We start from the raw sequence: 22,424 nt of genomic DNA on the forward strand, positions 1-22,424 counted from the left end.
CGGTTTAAATGCCATTCGACGACGTTTGATAGAGAAAGTTTATGGATACGGAATTTTATTGTATTTTTGAAGTTGACGATCCTATGATCGTACTTTGTGAAAAAAAGTCTTTGAATACGTTCGGATAGTTCTATTGAGGATTCGATTAATGACATTGTAAAAATAATTGATCTTGCTATGTAACAGATTTGAATACGTTGGAATAGTTCTATTGAGGATTCGATTAATGACATTGTAAAAATAATTGATCTTGCTATGTAATAGATTTTGTATGTAAGTACGTGCAAATGTATAGGTGTGTTGGAAGCATAAAAACTTTTTCTGTAATGGTAATCTCGTTATGACATTGCTAAATTTTCATAAGTAAACAGATATTAATAAGAATAACGTATAGAATCGTTTCTAATCGAAGATCAAGAATCGTAGTAGAATAGACTTTCCAATAGTTTTAAGAATGTAATAATTATATTCGATCAATCCCATATTACCAAGACTATTGATTAGTAGCATCAAATTATCGATTTTGAGTAAGTTGTGTATTTATACTTATGTGTTTCTGCCTGCCTTTCGAACCCATTAAAAATATTGATTAACATATTACATAAATATTAATTGTTACTTTACTTGCTTAATTACTCATTGACGGAACATTAGCTATTTACTATCTACCTATCTTTTCTAAATTTGTTTCTGAACTTGACAGGTTATTTTCCCATTTTCACTATATCATATATTATAGTACCCCGTTAGCCACTAGATGGCATTGAAATTAGAAAATCAACAGAAATGATTTATCTTATCTCGTTTTTGTCTCACATTTTTCAAATGTGATTGCGATAAATTGAAAAGATATAATGCAACCATAAATTTCGAAGCATGGTAAAGTATTGTCAATTATATTATAAAGAATATTTTGTAATTACTAAAAAATTATACAAAATAATTTATTTAAAATATCACGGATATGTTACGATATCAATGAATGGAAAAAGTTTATTACGTAGATACACTATCATTATACATATATTTGGACATATATTATGGCCTTTTAACGTATCAAACTGTTTTGTATACATATTTTGTAGATAATTATGAAAAATAAAGATCTTGCAGACATTTTCTCACATATACACAATATATTGGCCGTCGTTATTAACCAAAAGAAGAATGTAAAACGATACGATCGATGCTAATTAACATGTTATCTTGAATCAACATACTAGTTGGGCGTCAGTTTGATTTAAAAAGTATTCGAGCTTGTTATTGCGTTAATATTATTATGAAGAAATAATCGAAATTTTATAATTCAACTTCGATATTTTGTTTTTGTGTTTACAAATCACGATACGATAATTATTCATTACTTATTCATTATTATAATTAAATAATGTCAAGAATGATATTAATAATTATTGGTTTTTAATTAACATTTAAATTGGAAGAGGATAAAGAAATATTGAGTGTACGATGTGAAACAGTTTTATAGACTTAAATAGCATTGAACGTTAAAAATTATACTTAAAAAGTAGATAGTATATTATTTTGACTAGGTTACTGATGATACATTCAATCGTATTATTTTTAAATTCATGCGAAAAACATAGTTGACTATACATGTACGTTATCAGTTAATTTTAAATAATTGATAGCGATTTATTAATAACGTTATCAATGTTATGCTTGCATGAATTGATAAAAAGACATCGAACGTGAGACAGTTAACATTATTATCTGAAATATTGCTATCGATTGTGCTAACAAATGTGTCGCATACATGTAGAACAGGTTCAGTAGAAAAATTATTATGACAGTCTAGGCTTATCTAATTGTTTCGAAAGGTCACCTTGATTTTTTCTGTAATGTCACTCCATAGTTCTACTTTGACAAAGTGACAATACAAACTGAATAAATAATCATGTAAACAGATGTGTTATCTCGATCGACACCATTCGCATGCTTGTTTCCTAAAACTTAAAAATATTACCAGAGGTCATAAAAAAAGTAGAAACAAGGATTATAACAATTTATATATTATATACATGTAGTATAATATACATGTATAAAAATAAAACGATCTTATACATGAACAAAAATAATAAATTTATGTAGAACATATTGTTTATTACCTAATTTTAATAGAATAAACTTTTCTTTCTACGACGATCTTTTTCGATATCTATTGTTTACTCTCAAATTTAAGGCTTCGGTATATATTTCATTGTAACAAGTAGATTAAGAATACTTATGCAAAAATATATAAGATATCGAAATTAAAGTGCTACATTGAACATTTTATTAAAGTTTTATTTCTTGTATTATTTAAAAATAAAAATTGTATTTACTCATAAAAATATGAAATTCTATGCACATCACATACGGCAACATAACAATTCTAGCACAAAATGAATTCTTCGATCGAAATAACATTTTGGATAGAACAACATTCTCTGCAACAAAGTTAGTTAATTGAACTGATTGAAGGTTAAGACAACGACACTAAGACAATCAGAGCAGTATTAACATCTTCGTTTCTTTATTCCACGAGGAAGTGGGGGAAATGATCTCCAAGTGTTTTAAAGATTATCTTCAAAATAAACAAAAAAGAATCAACCTTCAACGATGTAACCGCGTTACTTGTTTAGTTCGCAAGGCCACTGTACCTTTTTCCATACCATTGATAGGAAGCAAGAAAAATCGAGACTCATCGATCGACATACGCAAGAAACGACCTTGTTCATTGTGCACTTGTTAATACACAACAGCTGTGTACTTATCCTGTGTTTGATCACATGAAAACAAGTACAATCTTTCAGAATTTTATTGGATTCTCCTTGTTCCAATCCGAATATAAATATAAAGACATTTTAGTTCACAAAAATGATGTAAACTGTATCGTAAGTCAATGCTGTACAACGATAGACATTTAGATTTGTTAGTCCGCATCTAGAAAAGAGAGAAAGAGATAAATAGTCACTGTTATCACAGAATAAAGCTGACACTAATTAGCCATGTGTATTATCAAGGAAATTAATTTGTATTATATTTCAAAGACCTTATTATGCATCTATTTTAATAAACACTATGTTCGCAATTAACAAGTTTCCCTATTAACAAGATGACTATACTGATAGAATAACGTTTTACGTAAAACTGTATAATTCTATAAAGAGAAATTTCCTTCGAAAAGTAGGCTTCGATCATAAATATTCAGTGTGTGTTTAAGTAATAGTTTCTCTTACATAAAAATTTCAATGTAAAATCTTTGAATAAAAGTCTGGCTTTTTAAAATACAGGGAGTAACCTTTTATATTAAATTATACATTACGAAATGGAGACGATAGTTAAGAATTTTCATATTAATTAAAAATTAGAATATTGTAAATACAACTTACTCATTTAACGATATAAGAATACTCATTTAATTATGTTTACTGTGTCCATGATATCATCACATTTCTGTCATTCTGTTTTTTCTGATACGATGAAATCAAGCGACCACTAAGGTTGGAAACATTTTATTGCAAGCTGTAAACGTTTTAGAAAACAATATCAAGCGACTATTATTTGATTATCAAAGCAGAAGGTCGATATCTTGTACGAATGTTGGTTGAAGTGGTCTTGGTATTGGTATGAAGGCCACCTTTGTAATTCTTTGATGAAACAATAGTATATCTTTTTCATCGAGTATCAATAGTATTTTATAGCGAAATTTACGAGCAGCAAGTTGGCCTGTCGATTCACTGGACACGTGCCAATCTCCATTCGGTTACAACATAAAATCATTTTATCGGATTACTAAGCATATTGCACACATATACTAAAAACATTTATAATAAAACTGTTACCTCGTAAATGAATAAAAAAGCTAACAAAAAATTATTCATTCCATTTTTTGAATCGTGATAATTTTTTTTTCATTGTGAAAAAGATAATAGAGGCAACAAGTTATAATTATTTGGAAAGTATGTAAGACATACTCTTCCGAATATGCTGAAATTTTGTTATTATAAGTTACGTATAGGCAATGTTAGAAAGATGTATAATAAAAATGTCAGAATCTTATTATCAACTATCGCGAATAAGAAGAATAATTGCTGTGAAAGATGTTGAAACCATAAATTTACGGCTCAAAAACATCATCCTCTATTTCGCTTAAGATAATTTTGTAAACCATAAGTGGATCAAAATTATTTAAAATAAATTGCTCTTAAACATTAAAAAATATTTGTAACATTAGTTATATATATGTTATTAACATCTATATATATATATATGTGTGTGCTTATCATACTTTTCATATGTCGTCTTGAAATGCAACTGGTATTTTTTACATTTCAATTATAATCACGAATACGATTAAACATTAGAAGGCAAAATGTTATGAAACGATATCGGTATATCGGTTTCCGTCCCCAAGTTGAACATCTCAATCCGGTGGAGTCGAGTGGGTACAGGTCGTTAAGCTTTCGTATCGAATTCAACATTCGTTGGCCGTTATCCGATAATGATTAATTAAAACGTCCGATCGCCGACGGTGTTGAATTTCCGGAGTTTCCTTGGCTGCTGCTGCTGTATCGTACCGTAGCGCGGGAACGTTCAAGGACGAGCCAGGTGAAAGCGTTTTGCGTTTTTCCTTGTACACCGTCGCACATTGAGGCGTGCAGTGGACAAAAATCGAAATAGTCATTGTTCGATTTTGATCTTATTATTCGATGATATCATCAGTTTGCAAGCAAGTTATATAAACGTAAATAATAATTTCCCCTAAAATTGTTAAATAAAAATCGTCTGTACGTGAAAATCTAATAACTTGAAAATTAGTTCATTCAATCATTATACATCTTTGTTCTTTAATTCTTGTTAAATAGTATTTGTTACGCCTTAAATATGAAGAATTTGTGCAAAGATACGTATAATTTTAGTTTACGATCGAGAAATTTCTTTCTTTCTTCAACGAGTAATTTAACAATGACGATGAAACAAACTATCCTGTCATTTTGATCGTTCTGTGTCAAGAAAGTATCGTGCTACATTGCTGAAACTTCTTTCTGCCGCAGACTGCTATACTGGATGTTCTTTATTTCTTTCCTCCTCTTTTTTTTTTTTTTTTTTTTTTTTTTGTCAAATCTATTCGTAATCGCAATTTAATGGACAAATGGATCTCTGACTATACTTGTTCCCAGAAAAGTTTAAAGTCTACAAAAATTCTCCGTTTTTTATTAAATATCAGCACAATATGTGACGAAATGGAAGGAAGGATAAATGATTTCCGCATAATACGAAAAAATGACAAGATTGCTTCCGGAATCGGCAGTACATTTACTTAAACGTCACCGTGTGTAATTGAACAAAGAAATAAATATTCATGATATTTAAACTGAGTCAAAGAGTGAGGAAAATACTAACAAAAATTGAATGAATCGTCTCTTAGTCTGATAGCCTGTTATCAAGTTGCAGGAAAACTGCACGTTATATGCATTTTTTGTATCTTTAACTCGAATCCTCATTCAAATGCCGCACTGTAAAACGTAGGAACATGAAAACGTGCCTGCAAACGTGCGAACGTGACCTGTAAACGTGCGAACGTTGCCTGCGAACGTACGAACGTGATCTGCGAACGTGGCCCGCGAATTTTGATTTTTCTCCCGTATCCTGAATTGTTACATTGTGCTCCGCGGTGAAATCCTTCTCGTACAGATTACATGCTCGCTGCGCGTAAAATCACCGTTCATCGATAAACTAAAATAGCAAAAAAAGAGAAACTGCTGAAAAAACGACAGCCACCCAATATTCGTTTATTAATAGACTATGGAAGTTTATGCATATTCATGTTCTTACGAAGGCAACTAAACAAATGAAAGCAACACGCTTCATCCACCGAATAATATAACGATATATATATAGATATTAGACTTTGAATATTTTATACGTTTTCGTCTATTTGCATTTTTATATTTAAAATTTTTTCATAAATATATATATATATAACCGCAGTTTATTAGGAAGAACAGGAGATAGGTTTATGAAGAAAATTATTATCGAATTGAACATGAATAACTGATTATATGTGAAAAATATTTATTTACGTTACGTTAAAGCAATTAATTACCAATTTAGTGGATATAATAATTTTTTCTATTTAGAAATTCCCTGTTTCTTTCTTTTATATGAATCATACCATATTTGTATAATACTAATATTTATCTAATAAATTTTAATGTTTAAACTATATATATAGATAGATTCTATGATATATAAATAAATATGTATACATCAAATAACCAATACTTATACAAATTGTCACCGTTTGTTGTAGGAAGTAGGAGCTAGTGTGACAGAAGCTGATAATCCCCTTTAGTGAGTGAAAATATTTAACATTCTTTGACGTAATGGATGCTTCATGTTCGCTGCTGTGAACAAGTACGTCTTACGTAAAATTGTGCTCGATATTTGCTTGTTGCTGCTAATTTGCATCTCATTTATTCGACTATGTTCGATAATTTTCCCTTTTATAAACATTAAAACGTAAAATTTAAACATATGCTTACGCTTGCACATTCTGTTTCACAATGTTTGCCAGACGCGTTCACGTGAATGTAAAAAAATAGAAGACTATTAGTTATACAACGTCGTAAGTTTTGCATATTAATTGTATTGATGTTTAACACTCTAATACTTGTTTGATAAACTCATAAATTTTATGCCACATGTCGTTTGTCGCGTGAGATAATAGCTGACATTGAATCGGAAACAAATGAGTGAGTTGCAGCGTAAACTGAAAAATGTGGTTGAAGTTCGGCTTTTGATTCCAGTTTAATCGAATTTGTATTCGGGTTACAAATTCCTGAACGTTCGTTAATTTCATTCGCACGCATGGGGAAGGCAATTATTTTAATAATTAAGCATTTTAATGGGCTAAATGTGAATTACATTAACGACGAGAATAATGATTTTTAGAAATGGGTTACGAAATTTGGAAATTTGGAATAATTTTTTTTTTACGAAATTGATTCACAAATAAAAAAATAGTTGAATTATAACACAGTCGTTTCGTTTCGTTTCATTTCAATTAAATTGCGTTAGCTATGTAAATATATTGCTTTTGCACCTCTTATGTATACTAAATTATTTTTTTATACAATATCCGTGAGCGCGTGTAGTACGCAATATAGTCCAAGTGTCCTAATTTCACAGTATTAAAGTGAAATTTCAACTACGTTTCGTAAGTGTTTATATTTTCATATATTAATTAAAAAGTGAATTCAAAATCCAAGTCAAACGATAAATTACGTTTTGTCGTTGATTCACTCGATGAATGTACCGTTTCCTAGTATACTCGCTCTACGTTAATAAATCAAACTTTCGAATTAAATATTTCTCATAGAATTTTTAATATACATTTCATCATAAATATTATCTTTTCCATCATACTGTTCTAATTTCAATAAAAATTCATGAATACTAAATATTATGAGTATCGCGTATAACCTCTTCATTTATAACACTATCGTGACAGTTTATTCGAAAAAATTGTTAAATTCTCTCAATTAATATTCACAGCTATTATCTACCCGAAGAATATTAAAATGGAGTCATTTATCACATAAAATGATCGATGTTTTGTGTAACGTGATTCAACTGCCTAATTCTAGATATCTTCAAATTTTCTCCAGTGCCAATGAAAATTCAAAATGTTTCGTAATATACGTAACATATTCATAAGGGGTGTCTGCGACTGCTCTAATACTTTCCTGAGCCTGTGTACATCGTGATCACGGGTCAATTCTCGACCGATAATCACGCGGTCGCGGTTTGCGAGATCTCACGAACGTGTACACGTAAGCCAGAACGAAAATAAATGGCGTGCAACGGTACGAGTAATCGTAAGTTGATCGAATTACTCGCGAAATCATCTCGATTGACTTATTCGCCCCGCGAAAGCAAAGTCACGAATCGATTGTAAACATCGGTTAAGCGTCGTTAAACGACGTTACTACAAGCCTTCGATCGATGATCGTTTACCAACTGCACGCCGAAAAGTCGCCGTTAATTCGAGACAATTTCACGGAGGGACAGGTCCATTTGATCGCCTCTCGTAGCTGTGTATTGCCTCAGGATCGACTCGAAGGACCGGAATCCGGAATCGATTATCCGCGGAGCCTGCAGCCGCACTTGTGCAATGAGATATCGCGCACGTGTCTGTGAAAGTCGCGTTGCTGATAGACGTGAAATAGTGGTGCACGGTTTATGGAAAAAATTCGAAACGAAAGTGCCGACTTGTTGAATACGAAATGAGGGAACGCATGGATGGAAACGAAAGTTGGGGTGGTGGAAGAATGGATTCGGGGAGATTTCGCGTGAAAAAGTGAGAGATAGAATTATTAGTTTTTAGAATTATATTAGATTTGTGGTAGGCTAATATTTTAGAATTATTAATTCGGGATTGATTGAACCGCTTGTCGGTTAATGTTGAGGTATTATTCAGAAGTATTTATGAATTTTAAGTATTTAATTTTCAGTATGAATATTAAACAGCTGGGGTAATTTTGTTTTTGAGAGAAATAAAAAAGTATTCGAATAACATGAATATTGCGAATATCCGAATTATCTGAACGTAAATTTGAACAACGAAAGGAAGCAGTGGGAAGAATCAGTGAACTGCTAAATGAACCATCTCCTGGTGGATCCAAATAAATGCAATTTTAGAAACTATCAACGTTAACAAGTTCTCTCGTATAATAGCAACAAATTTAGCAATGAAACAAGCGAAGCTCTATAAATGAATTTCACAAGTTATAAGTCAGTTGATTGTCCTATTTGGTGTAAAATTATGAAATTATGAAATTATAATCTATAACTTGTAACTTACCGATTTATGAATGTTCTTCATCGATTAACTAGAAATATATCGACACAAACATATAGAAAAATTAAAAAATAATGTGCAGGAGTATCCAGGGTCTCTGATTCAACACTTCAACATTGTCCACTAACACCCCAGAAACACGACCATACCGGAAAAACAAAGATATTTTCTTAGAATCAATTTAGACCACAACAAAGCGGCGAAATAACGCAAGCAATGGTTAAAGAGCGGCGATTCGAACGATAAAGTTAATAGCGAGAATGGTGCGATCGCATGTTGTCGTTCAATCGAACGACTGACAGCGTGTCTCGGTTCCTCGTTGTCTTGTGTTCCCGTAAATCGAAATCTAGTGACGTTCTAGATCGGTAATTATAGCGTCCAAAGCAAATAGAAGTCGCTTATCTGCCACGTTCCGCGTATCGCACAGATTATCGCTTCGATCCCACGATCATTCGAAGAGCAGATTAATCGTACGGTTTTGTCTTTTAATTGCAGAAATCGGGGCCGTCACGCGACTCTTTCAATTCATGCCGACGCATCTGTCTCGCGAACATGTGTACGTTATACAGGGTGATCTACTTTAATGCTAGTATATATAATATAATCTTTTAACTTGCCACTTTATACGTATTGTTTTGTCAATGTCGAATATTAACATGTGCGCTGAAAATTGTTTTTTAGTAAATACAAACTAAAATGGATGATCAATTGATCGAGTAGCGACCTTTTTTTTGTTATAACTACACTACGGATTTGTATGTATGTATACTTTATGAAGTTCTGTATGTTATCTGTACGTAATGCACACAATATCTATTTAAAAATATATAAAATATCCAGAGTGAAATAATTATTATAATATTTAGTAAGTGAAGTCAATCTGTGATTAAGTTTCAATTTGTTATTTTTTTTAACAAAAATATGAATTCGTATGAAAATCCGTGATCTAATTATAACCAAATAATCAATGCATATAAAACAGAATATTTTCATTAAAAAAAAAACACACATTAAGAATAGGTATTTAAAAAGATAATTGAATTGAGTTGTTACAATATGAGGAGGCTACACCACTTTCTAGTAGTTCAAGTAAACCAACAGAAACCAACTTAAAATCAATTAAAATCAAATTGCTTTTACAAATGTGCTAAAAATTCATAGTCCACTGATATTCGTAATAGTAAACTTCTGCAGTTTTTAATGTGAAACCTATAACTTACTTTCTTTTCTAATAAATACAATTTACACATTGGAGCTATCTCCTTATCGCTGCAAACCTTTTAATTGCAACTGAATATTTAATCGTCTGAATATGACCGTAGTGTCCACCAAAAAATATTTTGTAATTCTTTTGGATTAAGAATTCACGATTTTGAGTATCCTTTGGACTAATTATAGTTTAATTTTTTCAAAATTCTCGATATCAGATTATTTCTAAATAAAAGCTTTGCTATATTTAGAAGAAAGAATATAGACATTTATTTCTTCTTACCATTAAATTGTAAGAAATGATATGAAGAATACGCTTTGATCAATCTTTAACTTATATCAAGGAGATGTACATTATAGTTCAAAAGTTTGTGGTTATTTTTAATATTTATGATTTACGAGAAAAATAAAAATAAGGTAACTTATTCATCTTTATCGAAGAGATTAATTTATATACTTAAACCAAGCAGATCACAAGTATATTTATTTATTTATTTAGTCCTGACTTTTATATTGTATAGTACATCTTTATCCCTAGACGTATATGTACATGTATATGTAGATACCATCAATGGGCAGCATAATTTAGCTTAAAAAAACTGCATCGTCAAAGTGACGTTAGAAGATTACAAATTCACGGTAATATTCAATTAAGTTTGATTTGCACAAAATGTACATTTTTGTCATTAAATCATAAAATAAAATTATACTGACTAACGTAGGCTAATGGAGATTGATACAATATTGAGAAAACGTCACGCCAAACATTCTTATATTATGTAGTAGACAATTCTAATTATCCTTGTCATTTATAATTCTTGGTATATTTATTACACAACTTTGGCAATGCTTATATAATTTTCCTTCAATTTCTAAAATTACACTGTTGAATATAAAAAACGAAAAAACACAGAGAACACGGAATATTCTTACCTCATGGAATGAGGTACAAGAAGCATGTTTAATGTTTCATAACTTCTTCAATCATCAACTTTTTATCAATGTCGATCTTAAAGAACTATATTTCATGCTGAGCGATGGGTATGCTTTTTAACTTTACGGAAATAGATATTGTAAAAAATGAATTTTCAATGAATATTTATTATTTTTATCTTTTTGAAAATGATACATTTTGATGTTTTAAAAATACGTTGTTTTTTAAATTATTCAAAACTAATATTTCTAGAAAAGGAATATTAACTTCTGAAATCTACAATTGATTTCAGAAATCTAGAATTTTTCTAGTTTACAAAAATATTTATTATGTAGCATTCGAAATACATATTTTGCAGACTAAATAAAAATAACAAATAATTGTTGAAAACACTATTTTTATTTCAATCATATTATTTATCTTATTGAATACAAATGCTTAGTAGAGCTAAGATACGAATATAATTTTTTTGATCAGATGACAGTAGCAAATCGTTCTTAACGACTTATGTATTCTAATAAAAATTATAGATACTTCATTGAGAAATGAAACATAGTTAATTTTATATACTTGCACATGAAATAGGATACCTGTCGCGAAATTTTTCCAGTACATATAAATGTCTAACCTTCGTATATCGGATATAATTTTCCATATATTTCTATGTAATTAGATAATTTTCTGAAACACACGAAACATTGCTTCAAAAAACGTAGTCGGAGATCTCAATGAATTTATTAACATAGCAGCATAAGGATATTTTATACACATTCTTGAATTTATCTTAAAATGACAATAAAAAGTATACAAGGTATATATTTTCTCTCAAAAAATTATATTAATATCAATTATATTAATAACAGCTTAAAACACCCCATTAAGTTTAATTCGCAATATCAGACGATTTCCGTATAGAAAAATTCTTACATTTTCATTTTTCCTATTTAGATGATATTTACCTAAAAAATTTTCCTTCGAAAATAAGTTTTACCTATGAATATAATTTATCTGGAAACGAAATTTATTATGCAACAACATAGTTTCACAAGATCAAATCGATCAACTGATCAAATCAGCAGTTTCTCTATCTGAAGCGTGTTAGATGTTTTAACCAACCAAGCGTCTTAAATGATAGCCATAAAGGACCACCCTGTATACGCAGAATCCATTTCGAAACGCGAGCCAATAACGAGACTTTTTGCTACGTTAGACATGAGAGATCAGCTCGTCGTCTGACCGAACATCGATCGTTACGAAATTACATTAATCAGAGTCGTTTCGCGTTGCCGGTCGTTAATTGCTCGGAAGAGTCTATCGTATAGAGCGTGCGAATCCGAAGCTCGATGCGAAACCTTTCATTAGGAATTACTTTCTTGTCCTTCGTACCCTGAATTGTCTCGATAGATCGATACGAATTTTCTCACCGTAACTCGCGAACGTTAACGATCATTCAGAGCCAATTATGTCGAGATCTGCTCGTGTCTAATAAAAATACCTAACATCTACCACCCTTTCTTTTCTTTAAACGCAATTTATGTTTGTGTAGAGTCAAATTAGACGTATAAATATAAATAAGGGAATTTTATTTATTTCAAGTTTCACTTATTCCATTCGGTATTTTATATTTCCCAGATTATTTAATATCCTCTATGATTTTGTGTTATTTATTTTAAGAAACGAATAAATTACTTCCGATTTTGATTAGTTTGCCAGTATTTGGTATTTTAATCCGTAAATTGAAGATTATGCTGCTAAATTTAAAACATATAATATAACTCATAGAAGAAAATGTTATGAAATATAACAAGCTCGTATATAAAACTCTCATAGGTATTTTAAATATTGAAAAGAAATTATTATTCATTAAGGATAATTCATGAATGTAAAGGAAGCATTAATATAGCAAAACATTGATTAACAAAAAGAGTTACATAAATCAAAGAAGCGCCTATTATTATTTATTTATATATCGTAAAAATATTTCGAGGTATAAAATGAATACATCGTTATCATATCATGAATCAGCAAAGTATAAGATCTTCTGAAGCAAAAAACCTAAACGATACAAAATATATGTAAGAAACCTTTAAGAAAATACATCGTGTTCCTCGATGTTAAGGATTCCTTAAATTTATGGTAACACACGCTTTAGCGGTGTCGATGACTTTCGTCGTTACAGCAGACACGGCAAAGTCGTACATTGTGGTTCGCCATAAATGATTGCTCGTCATTAGTGATCGTGTTCCCGACCATCCAACATTATCGCGCCACGCACCAAACAAAAACGAGGCACTATTCGTTTCTCTGTGATTCCCGTTCTCGATGTTTTTACTCCATTAAACGTGAAATCTCTCCAACCGTGTAAATTAATGAGTTTCTTGCCGGTGAATCACTCATGAGATACCATATACATGGAAGATTTCTCATGAAGAGGATTACAAGCATATATTTGTAAATTTTGTGGAATATTAATCCCTTTAACGAAATGTAGTAGACTGATGGATCAAAGAATGTTTAAAAAGGTAAACGGTGTGAAAAAGGACTGTAATTTTACAATATGATTGTAATAGTAAAAAATACGAAGGTTCAGAAAATTATATTTTAGGGTAGATCATCTGCAAAAGTATTTATCAATCTTTCATTCTTTTTTATCTGACATTATGTTATTTCATTTGTTAAATTTTTGTTTATACGAAACGTTATAAAAAGATGAAGCAGTTTTGAAATTTCTAACACGGAAATATTTTAGGTGTTAGATGTTGATATAATTACTGTGTCAAGAGTCATTGAATTTTGATGTCGAAGCAAACTTTTTGATCATTTTTAACATAAAATGATTAAAAATTTTGCTTGCCTGTATCAGTTTATTTTTATTATATAACAAATATCTTCATATAATAAATATAGAAATTTCACATGGAAATATAGAGAAAGTTATGAATTATGTGAACGGTAAAATTTATATATCCAAACTCGGTAACTCTACGCAAATATCGAGAATTTTCAGCATTAATAAATTTTTTTAACGAGCATAGCCATCATTAAAAATTATATTCATACGCTATAAATTAAATGTATGGATATTTTATCCGCATTTGTAATTCACATGATAAATCTATATTCTGCAAGGATAAAATAATTTCTAGAACGGCGAAACAAAAGCTAATTTTTATTGATTCGAGTTTAAACAATATAATCTTACTTATTCGTTCCTTAGAACTTATAATCTAACAATATACGAAAATAATGTATTATAATTTACGATGCGTTAACAATGTCTGATAAATTAAAAATTACAATTAACGATGTATCGTAATTGTATGTAATTTGTTTGATAATTTACACAGAATGTGCAGTTGTACTGAAAAATAATCTCTATACGAAGGTTTTAATTGCCTCGATAAAAAAGAAAGTTTGTATTGCACAGAAATGCATGATATTTAAGAAACGCGTTCGTATCTTCTATCTCAATCCGATATATCTCTTTCTCTACCTTCTATCTCTTTCGGTAACGTCGCGCAAAGTGTTAGGAAAATATGTAGCATCGTAAAGATGAAAGATAAAATTCAACTGGCGCGGATTGAAAGTCGAACGAAACAAATTTACTACGCGAGTTTGCGAACGAGCGAATCGTACCTACCTATACGATCTTTATCGTCCATTGCCGTAAATGTTAGGAGGATGTGCAGAGAGGATTCGGGAAAAAAAAAAAAAAAATATACGTAAACTCGCGGAGAAAGTTGGAACGGGAAAATGTTCCGCTCAATTATCCTTTAAACGGCACGTTTAGTAGTTAATCTGATTCTTTTTTGTTCCCTCGTTCGAAACTTTCAGCCTCGAGGAAAATGATCGTCGTATAGCGATAATAATGGGATAATAATATGTACATATACACATATGTATATATGTATATATGTATATATGTATATACATATTTCGTTGTCGGTACGAAGACTTTAATTCCATGGGAACTGACAGGCACCCGAGTTTCCAGGTGTTAGATCTCTGGTTTCACTTGATTTATAAACGCGATTGTGGCATTAATATTTATACGCGCAGGCATTGTTGTTATCATTAATGCAACATTGGATCACAACAGAATCTTGAGAAGAACAGAGATTCTCTCACGCTCAAGTTGAAGATAAATAGATGAATTCGATAAGTTAAGAGAAATGTTTTTCAATAAATTGGAATTTAGCAAAAATTAACCAATAGAGTTTAATAATACTCGATAATGCTAAAATGTATATACATAATATATAAAATTTGTATCATTGTAAACTGTTAATTGATTTTTAACGTTTGAATGTTTTCTGCATAAAACTGTTTAGCAACAATAACGAAATATACAGAATTTAAATCTGGTTGATGTAAATAATTCTTTTATATTGTACGAATATTTGCAGATTAATTGATATGTATTGGAATATTCTTAGGATTGTTTTGCAGTGTCTATACCTCTTTCCTAACAGTTCGAAGTACAAGAAACGAGGTTCCCAGAACGGTTGGAATGCGACCGTGAAACAGTTCACACATTCTGGATTGTAAATTTTGATCGTGAGAAGTCGATCCCGTGTGCTTGACTCTTGGAGAGTGAATCGTCGATATAATTCTATAGAAATCATTTAAAACGTGTTTCTATGTTTCTAGAGTTCCAATGAAACAATTCAAGTTAGTAACACGACTACATGAAATATTCATCTTGTAGCATATTTTCCGTATATTAAAAAAATTGTTATCACGTATGTCATATAACTCGTGTCCATTTATTAGATAATGTATTGTTAGTTTAAATTATATAACATCAACAAATTTTCGAATTTTCCTTTGAACTTATAAAAACAAATCTTAATTTATCAAAATTCAAACAAAGTACATCATCACATTTTTTTTTTCTGTTTAAGATACACATATCTGGAAGCAAATTGAAAAGATTGATTATTACAATGTCATATTATACTTTTTATTACTTTTATGCTTCATAGCATGCTTTTTGATTTTTATTAAATATTTTAGGAAACATTAACATCTAACAAATACCCGTCATTAACGTTACAAGATAAAGATGTCTTTATGATATCTCCTATCGAAGATCCAATCCGAAGATTACGAAAAAAGAAGAATTATTTAAAATAATTCCCTATCTCTTTTAAGAACTTTAATCATTCTTTTTAATTTAATATTTTAAAATGTTAACATTTCCTAAAATATCTAATAAAATTCAAAAAACATACTATGAAGCGTAAAACTTTCAACTCGGAGATTAAAAAAAGAATACCATTCATAAACTGTTAATAAAACAACTCACAAAACTGTAAATCTCGGTACACAAGATTCATGTACCTACTACAAATGATAATTCCAAAGGATATCGTTAACCGGTTGTACAAACGTAACAGAAGATTGGACAAGAAAGAGAGAAGAAAAAGGGGATGTAATGGGCAAGTTGTTTGGTCGCGAAACCCGGATGCCAAACCGTAACACCATAATCACCGCTCGCCGTAGTTTCACCGTTAATGACGTTGGCGCGCGTTTGTAACGGGCGCTTCATCGCGATGGAGGCCAGTGGAGTTGCGTCTATTCATCCCGGAGGATTAGCCCGTGCCACGGGTTACAGGTACTGATCGATGCCAACGTTAATTGCACGCAAACGTAACGTACGCGCGCGCTGTTATGTAAATGCGGCACGTATTCGCCAAGCCGAACTGTATTTCCGCTAAATCGAGGCAATCTTCCAAGCCTGTTACAATATCGACGGCAATAAATTGTTGGTCGACTTGCTATTTCTGGGGTTGAATATCGTTTAGCCAATTAACTGGCCGCTGATTCGCTTTTTATCTCTGTTTCTTTTGGGAAAGCGTTCGACTTCCTTTTTCATTCTCATTTTCTCTCATTTTGCTTTCTAATTTCCACGCGTTAAAAAAAAAAAAAAAAATCCTATTTTCCGGTAACGCAGTCAAGTTTTCTTAGATTAATGGTAAATCGATACCGGTTAGACGAGCTTGTGGTGGTCTCGTATCATTTTTACGTCTTTTAGATTTCTTTTAGGAAATACTTGCCTTAATAGGCGGTTTAGTTAATGATAACACGATACGGAATAATGTTATTCATTTATCAGAGAGATCGCGTTGGTGTGTTTAACAGTAAATTTCCTTTTACTTGCGTGGTTTTTATTTGTCGTTGATCTATTCGCGTTGTAAAAGGAGTGCTCGTAGATTTTCTGTGAAGTTACGTAGGATGTATAGATTCTTGGAGATTTCGAAGTTTCGCGGTTGGAATGTGCACTGATGGTGTTTGAGATTGATTATGGCTGATCGGGCATGTATGTGTTACACGCATGCGAGATTGATCGCCGGCAATCGGGACTGTTGACATAGTTGGTGTTGAAATTTGCGGAGTGGAACGCTAATATAGAAATTTTCTTCAATATAGCAAAGACGAGTTAATAATTGTAGAAATTCATTTTAATGTTTCATTAACATATACATTTTAGTTTCATAATATCAATATTTTCATAACTTTGACTACGTTTAACAAGTAATAATTTCGACCTTTAGTTTGCTGAAATTCATCGTCAAATTGAAAGAAAATTACATTTGAAAATATACTTTTTATTCGAACGAAGATCTTAACAAATTGATTTAATATATTTGTATAAGTCAAACAGGCTGCACGTATTTTGTTCTAATCAAACTCTCATTATGTTACGTTAGATTATTTTAATCAAAATAATGAATCAAATCTCATGCACAACAATTTAACAGGACACTTAGTATCTCTTAGAAAAAAAAAGATGTTATAAATTCTAATATTCGATTTTAACGAAGTTAAAGTAACATTTAAGTGCACGACAATTGTCACAAATTTGTTCACAAGTAGGAAAATAATTCTGATCTTTATGTCTAACGACAATGGCCTTTTTAGGAACATTCGTTCATTAACTAAACTGAAATTTACTTTAAGTAGCAAACTGAATTCCAGTTACAAATATTTTAATTTTATATTATTAAATAGGTTTTAGAGATATTAAGTGAAATTAACATTATATCTAAAGTTTGAACGTCTTCAATGTATCTTTGTATCAACACTAATATATCTATTGAAACCAAAATTCAGTAATCTTGCAGAAATATTATACAATTTCTTTTTTCTTCTAATTCAACGGAATTAACGAGCAATGACCATCAACTCTTTATTATTATAATCATTTGCGTTTCTTCACTCAAAGAATTTCTCTCTAGTTGGGATTAATTATTATTATTACTATATGTGTTTCTTCACTCAAAGAATATCTCTCTGGTTTGGATTAATATATACGGACTACATCAAATTCGTATTAATGTGATTATTATAGAAATGCTCGTACTGTTGTTGATGTATTTAGTATTACTTCTATCAATCTCATTATTATTATTATTTACATTTTAATTTAATAGTAGTGTTAAAATTTTGCAAATATGAAAAAAAAAAACGAAGCGTGCCTGTGTGTGTGTTTTTTCGCAGCTGTTACAATTTTCAAGTTAAATATAGTCGATATTAAGTAAATAGATCCACAACTTTCGACGCAATTTATTTTACTACAACTAAAAGCGTCTCAATTCACTTACGTGAAAAATCAAATGAAACCACAGCTCAACTCTATGAATACAATTTACCTCGTGTCACGACAACAAACAACAAAAAGCTGTCTATAATAAAAGCTAAAAATTACGCGACAGTAACATCAATATGATTCGATATCATCCATATGATCGTTGTTTTCAATGTTTTATGCCAATCACGTCACGATTTTACCGCGTTCACGATTCATCGGAATAATAGAATTATGAATGGGGAAGTCGTCGCGCTACGAGCATGGACGTATAAGATAATTGCGACTGGTTGCTAATTGGACGGTGCTCGCGTAAGCGTCGCTTGTTTAATTGTCGCGATGATTTACGAGACTCGTCGCCGGTTAATTGCGCGTTCTCGTGTCTCGAGCACCGATGAAAAGTGAAAACTCGGCATGTTTTTCCATCTCGTAAAACGCGTACAGCGATACCGACGACGACGTGATTGATGGAAATCCTTCGTGCCGTCTCGTTCGTTTGGAAAAGTTGCGACGAACGCTTACGATCCGCGAACCAGGTGAAAACGTTGTACAGCTATAATGGATACTCAAGCCTGGCAGGAAGCCTTGCAGCTGTTAATTGGAATTTAAATTGGAGTTTTGAAAGTGTACACAATGGGAAACAGCGATAAATATATTTAATTACATTCCGGGTTTCTTGAGATGCGCTGTGCATTTAGAGAATGCTTGTATGTAAACACTGCTGGGCAGTAGTCTTACATAGGGTGTCCTAAACTTAAACCGCCAAACTGCAAGGATTTAATCCATAGGTGAAAAGAAGGGAAAGAACGTTACGTAAAGTTTGTCAATAAACGACGCATTTTCCATTACAACAGACAGAAGGTGACTGTATTTTTGTGTCAGCGTAGTTACATATTTCTTATCGCGTGGTAGCAATTTCTTGTCGTTGATAGTTATGATAATAATGGAATGAAAAATGATTAGCTAGTATTTTTTAATTCTTCATTTCGAAATATCGTCCTTATGCTCGGGTACAAGCTTCACATCGATGAACAATGGAAATAATAATATTTCCCAGTTTCTGAAAATTTCGTTGAGTTTCAGGAATTGCATTTTTTATTCGTTTCACTAGTTTATCATGGGACCTCACTTTTGTAGAATAAACCTTTTGTTTTCTAGTTCCTAGTAATCAAAAAATCATGGAGGCTAAACAGCTGGTCACTACGATCTTTCCATCTTTTAAATGTATTTCGCACAAAGAACTAGTGTAACGAATAAAAAACGCAGGTTTTGAAACTCGACGATATTTTCAGGAACTGCGTAATATTATTATTTTCATTATTCGTCAATGTCAAGCATGTGTCCGAGCGCAAGGACGACGTTTTGAAATGAGGAATTAAAAATACTAGGTAATCATTTTTTATTCAATTATTATCATAACTATTAACGACACGATAAAAAAAAAAAAAAAACGTGCAACTACACTGACACAATAATACAGTCAATTTTTGTCTGCTGCAATGAAGAATGCCTCGTTATCTGTTTTATACATACAATAATCGTTTATAACTCTGTCACAAAGCGTTTATTGACAAACTTTATGTAACATTCCTTTTTTCTTCTTTCTGTCTGTAAATTAGGTTTTTTTGCAGCTCGACGTTTTAAGTTTGGGACACCGTATATGTGATTATTTATTTGTAGAAATTTACAGTAAAATTTATATTTACTTGGTGAATTTATATCAGGACGAGAGTGTAAATAATATAGAGGAAATTATTAAAAATATAAATGACAGAAATTCTATAAATTGCAATTTATATGTAAATTGATACAGAATTGGAAAATTAGTAACAAGTACTACTACGTACTACATATTATATTATACATTATATATATTACATATTATATATTTATTTCCTTAAAAACTAAAAAAGCATATCAAACACTCCGAAATTATATGTTCAATACATTTTGCATGGCAGAGCAACATTGTAAAATGCTTATTACGAACGTTGTATTAAAATGTCGAGTAAGTTTTCAATAAAACTTTGTTTCACGGCGTTGCAATTAAACTAATTTAACCGAAATCCGTAACAGAACCGTAACACGAGGACAGAATTCAGTGTCGCGATAATAACGTTAAATAATTGAGTTTGCGACACGGAAAGGGGTTAACTTTTATTATCACGCTTGTGGCGCGTAACGACTCGACTTTCAGAGAAAATAATTAGTCGAAACGGAGGCTAATTGAGCGTGGTTGGCGTAATTCGACGGTGATTTTCGTGGAAATGAATATGTAACGTAAGCTAGGCCGGTCAACGGCTTTGCGTATTGTTCGTTATACTGTATAATTATGTGCAAATTTATGACTCACCGTGGACCTTGGCTTTAGGATAACGGATTTACCATGCGTACCAGTAGCGCTCTGCAAAAAGAGAAGAAAAAAAGAAAAGCATAAGCACCTCGTATACCATGTAAAATATGTAAAACAGTTGGCGAGGTAACTGTAACGTGTGTAATTGCTGTTCGAAAGAGTTATGGTGTTATAGTGCCGTAGTTGGATAATTGTTTGAAATGTAACGTTTAATATGATGAAATATGTATTTGCAACAGTGGTTCGAAATACGTAATTCTGAATAATTCAACGAGCTAAGAAATGTGTAACTCGTTACTGTTATGTAGCACGTTTAATAGAAAAGAAGCTTTTCGGGAAAAGTTCTTTCCAATTAAAGATTATGTGTGTAACAGTCTTCTTGTTTTTTAATATTATGATAAATTTTATGAAGTATTCAATGAATAATCTAATAAAAAAGATAAAATAAATTGTATCGCGAAATATTGTATTTCTACTACAAGATGACTCACATATTACGGTACGATATTACGTAGTCTAATTTGTTTAAATTAATTCGAATATTTTATTGAATCAGTTTAAAGATTTTTTCCTAATGTGTTTGATTAATAAATTATAACATCTTTATGTTTCTCAAGTTAGCGAAACCAGTTTAAAATATATTTTCAGGAATACTATTTTAAGTATCACTTTTGCAAACAAATTGAAGTACATATTTTCTTTCGTATGTTTTATATTTTTACAGTTCTCTGTATCTTGTGCTAAATATTATATAAATACTAGTTAGGTGCATTTTTACTTACATAATAAATTTAAAAAGAAGTAGATCAAAATAAATTACTTTAATCCACATAATATTCCAAATTTTCTATAAAAATAATTTACAACATGTGACAGTAAGTATACTAATATATACAAATATCTGTTTAACTAAAACATGCTTTGTTCCAATTCCTCGTCCTTTCCGCATAATCTAGACACACCAGAAATATTCATATATCAACCAATTACATTTTTCATCAGTTGAATTTTCATTGCACTTAATCGCTTACTAACCTGTTCCCTCAACCCTGATTAGAATTTAATGACTTGCATAGTACCTTTTAATCGACGGAGCACGTACATGAAAACTGTATATCATAACGCTCGAAAACAAACTTTTTTCATTAATTCCAGATGGTTCGAATAGCACGAACAAGGAACTCGATCTCGATCGCGGACATTTACGTAATTCTTCCATTAGCAGCACGGTGAGCATTTTTGCGGATAAGAACAATGATCTGCGCGAAGGTAGGCGAACAGCTGGAATTCTCTGCTGGTCTACAAAAAGTTCCTCTTAGAAATGCTTAATGGTGGCTCGCGAGGCATTCGTAGGAGTATCGAACGTTTTATACCAAAAAAAAAAAAAAAAAGGAAAAAAAGAAAGAAAAAGAAAAAACACTGTTGGACCTATATACGATGCGAAAAAACATGTGTCGATTTGTACGCGATG

The 22,424-nt window shown here is 31.2% G+C and overlaps 1 protein-coding gene across 2 annotated transcripts in view; it reads left to right on the forward strand.

Annotated features, from left to right (window-relative positions):
• LOC139998191 (uncharacterized) overlaps positions 1-22,125 on the forward strand; it is a 440,340-nt gene extending 418,215 nt beyond the window's left edge. The window contains exons 10-11 of one of the 2 annotated variants that reach the window (XR_011803208.1): positions 6,317-6,357; positions 22,109-22,125. The gene's annotated coding sequence lies outside the window, so the exon portion shown is untranslated. Of the gene's footprint in view, positions 1-6,316; positions 6,362-22,108 lie in introns of those variants that run through there. The other variant, XM_072022546.1, reaches the window with a different exon arrangement.
• Positions 22,126-22,424: the final 299 nt, after the last annotated feature.

Source organism: Bombus fervidus, chromosome 2 (assembly GCF_041682495.2).
Source record: "Bombus fervidus isolate BK054 chromosome 2, iyBomFerv1, whole genome shotgun sequence".
NCBI classification, from domain to species: Eukaryota; Metazoa; Arthropoda; class Insecta; order Hymenoptera; family Apidae; genus Bombus; species Bombus fervidus.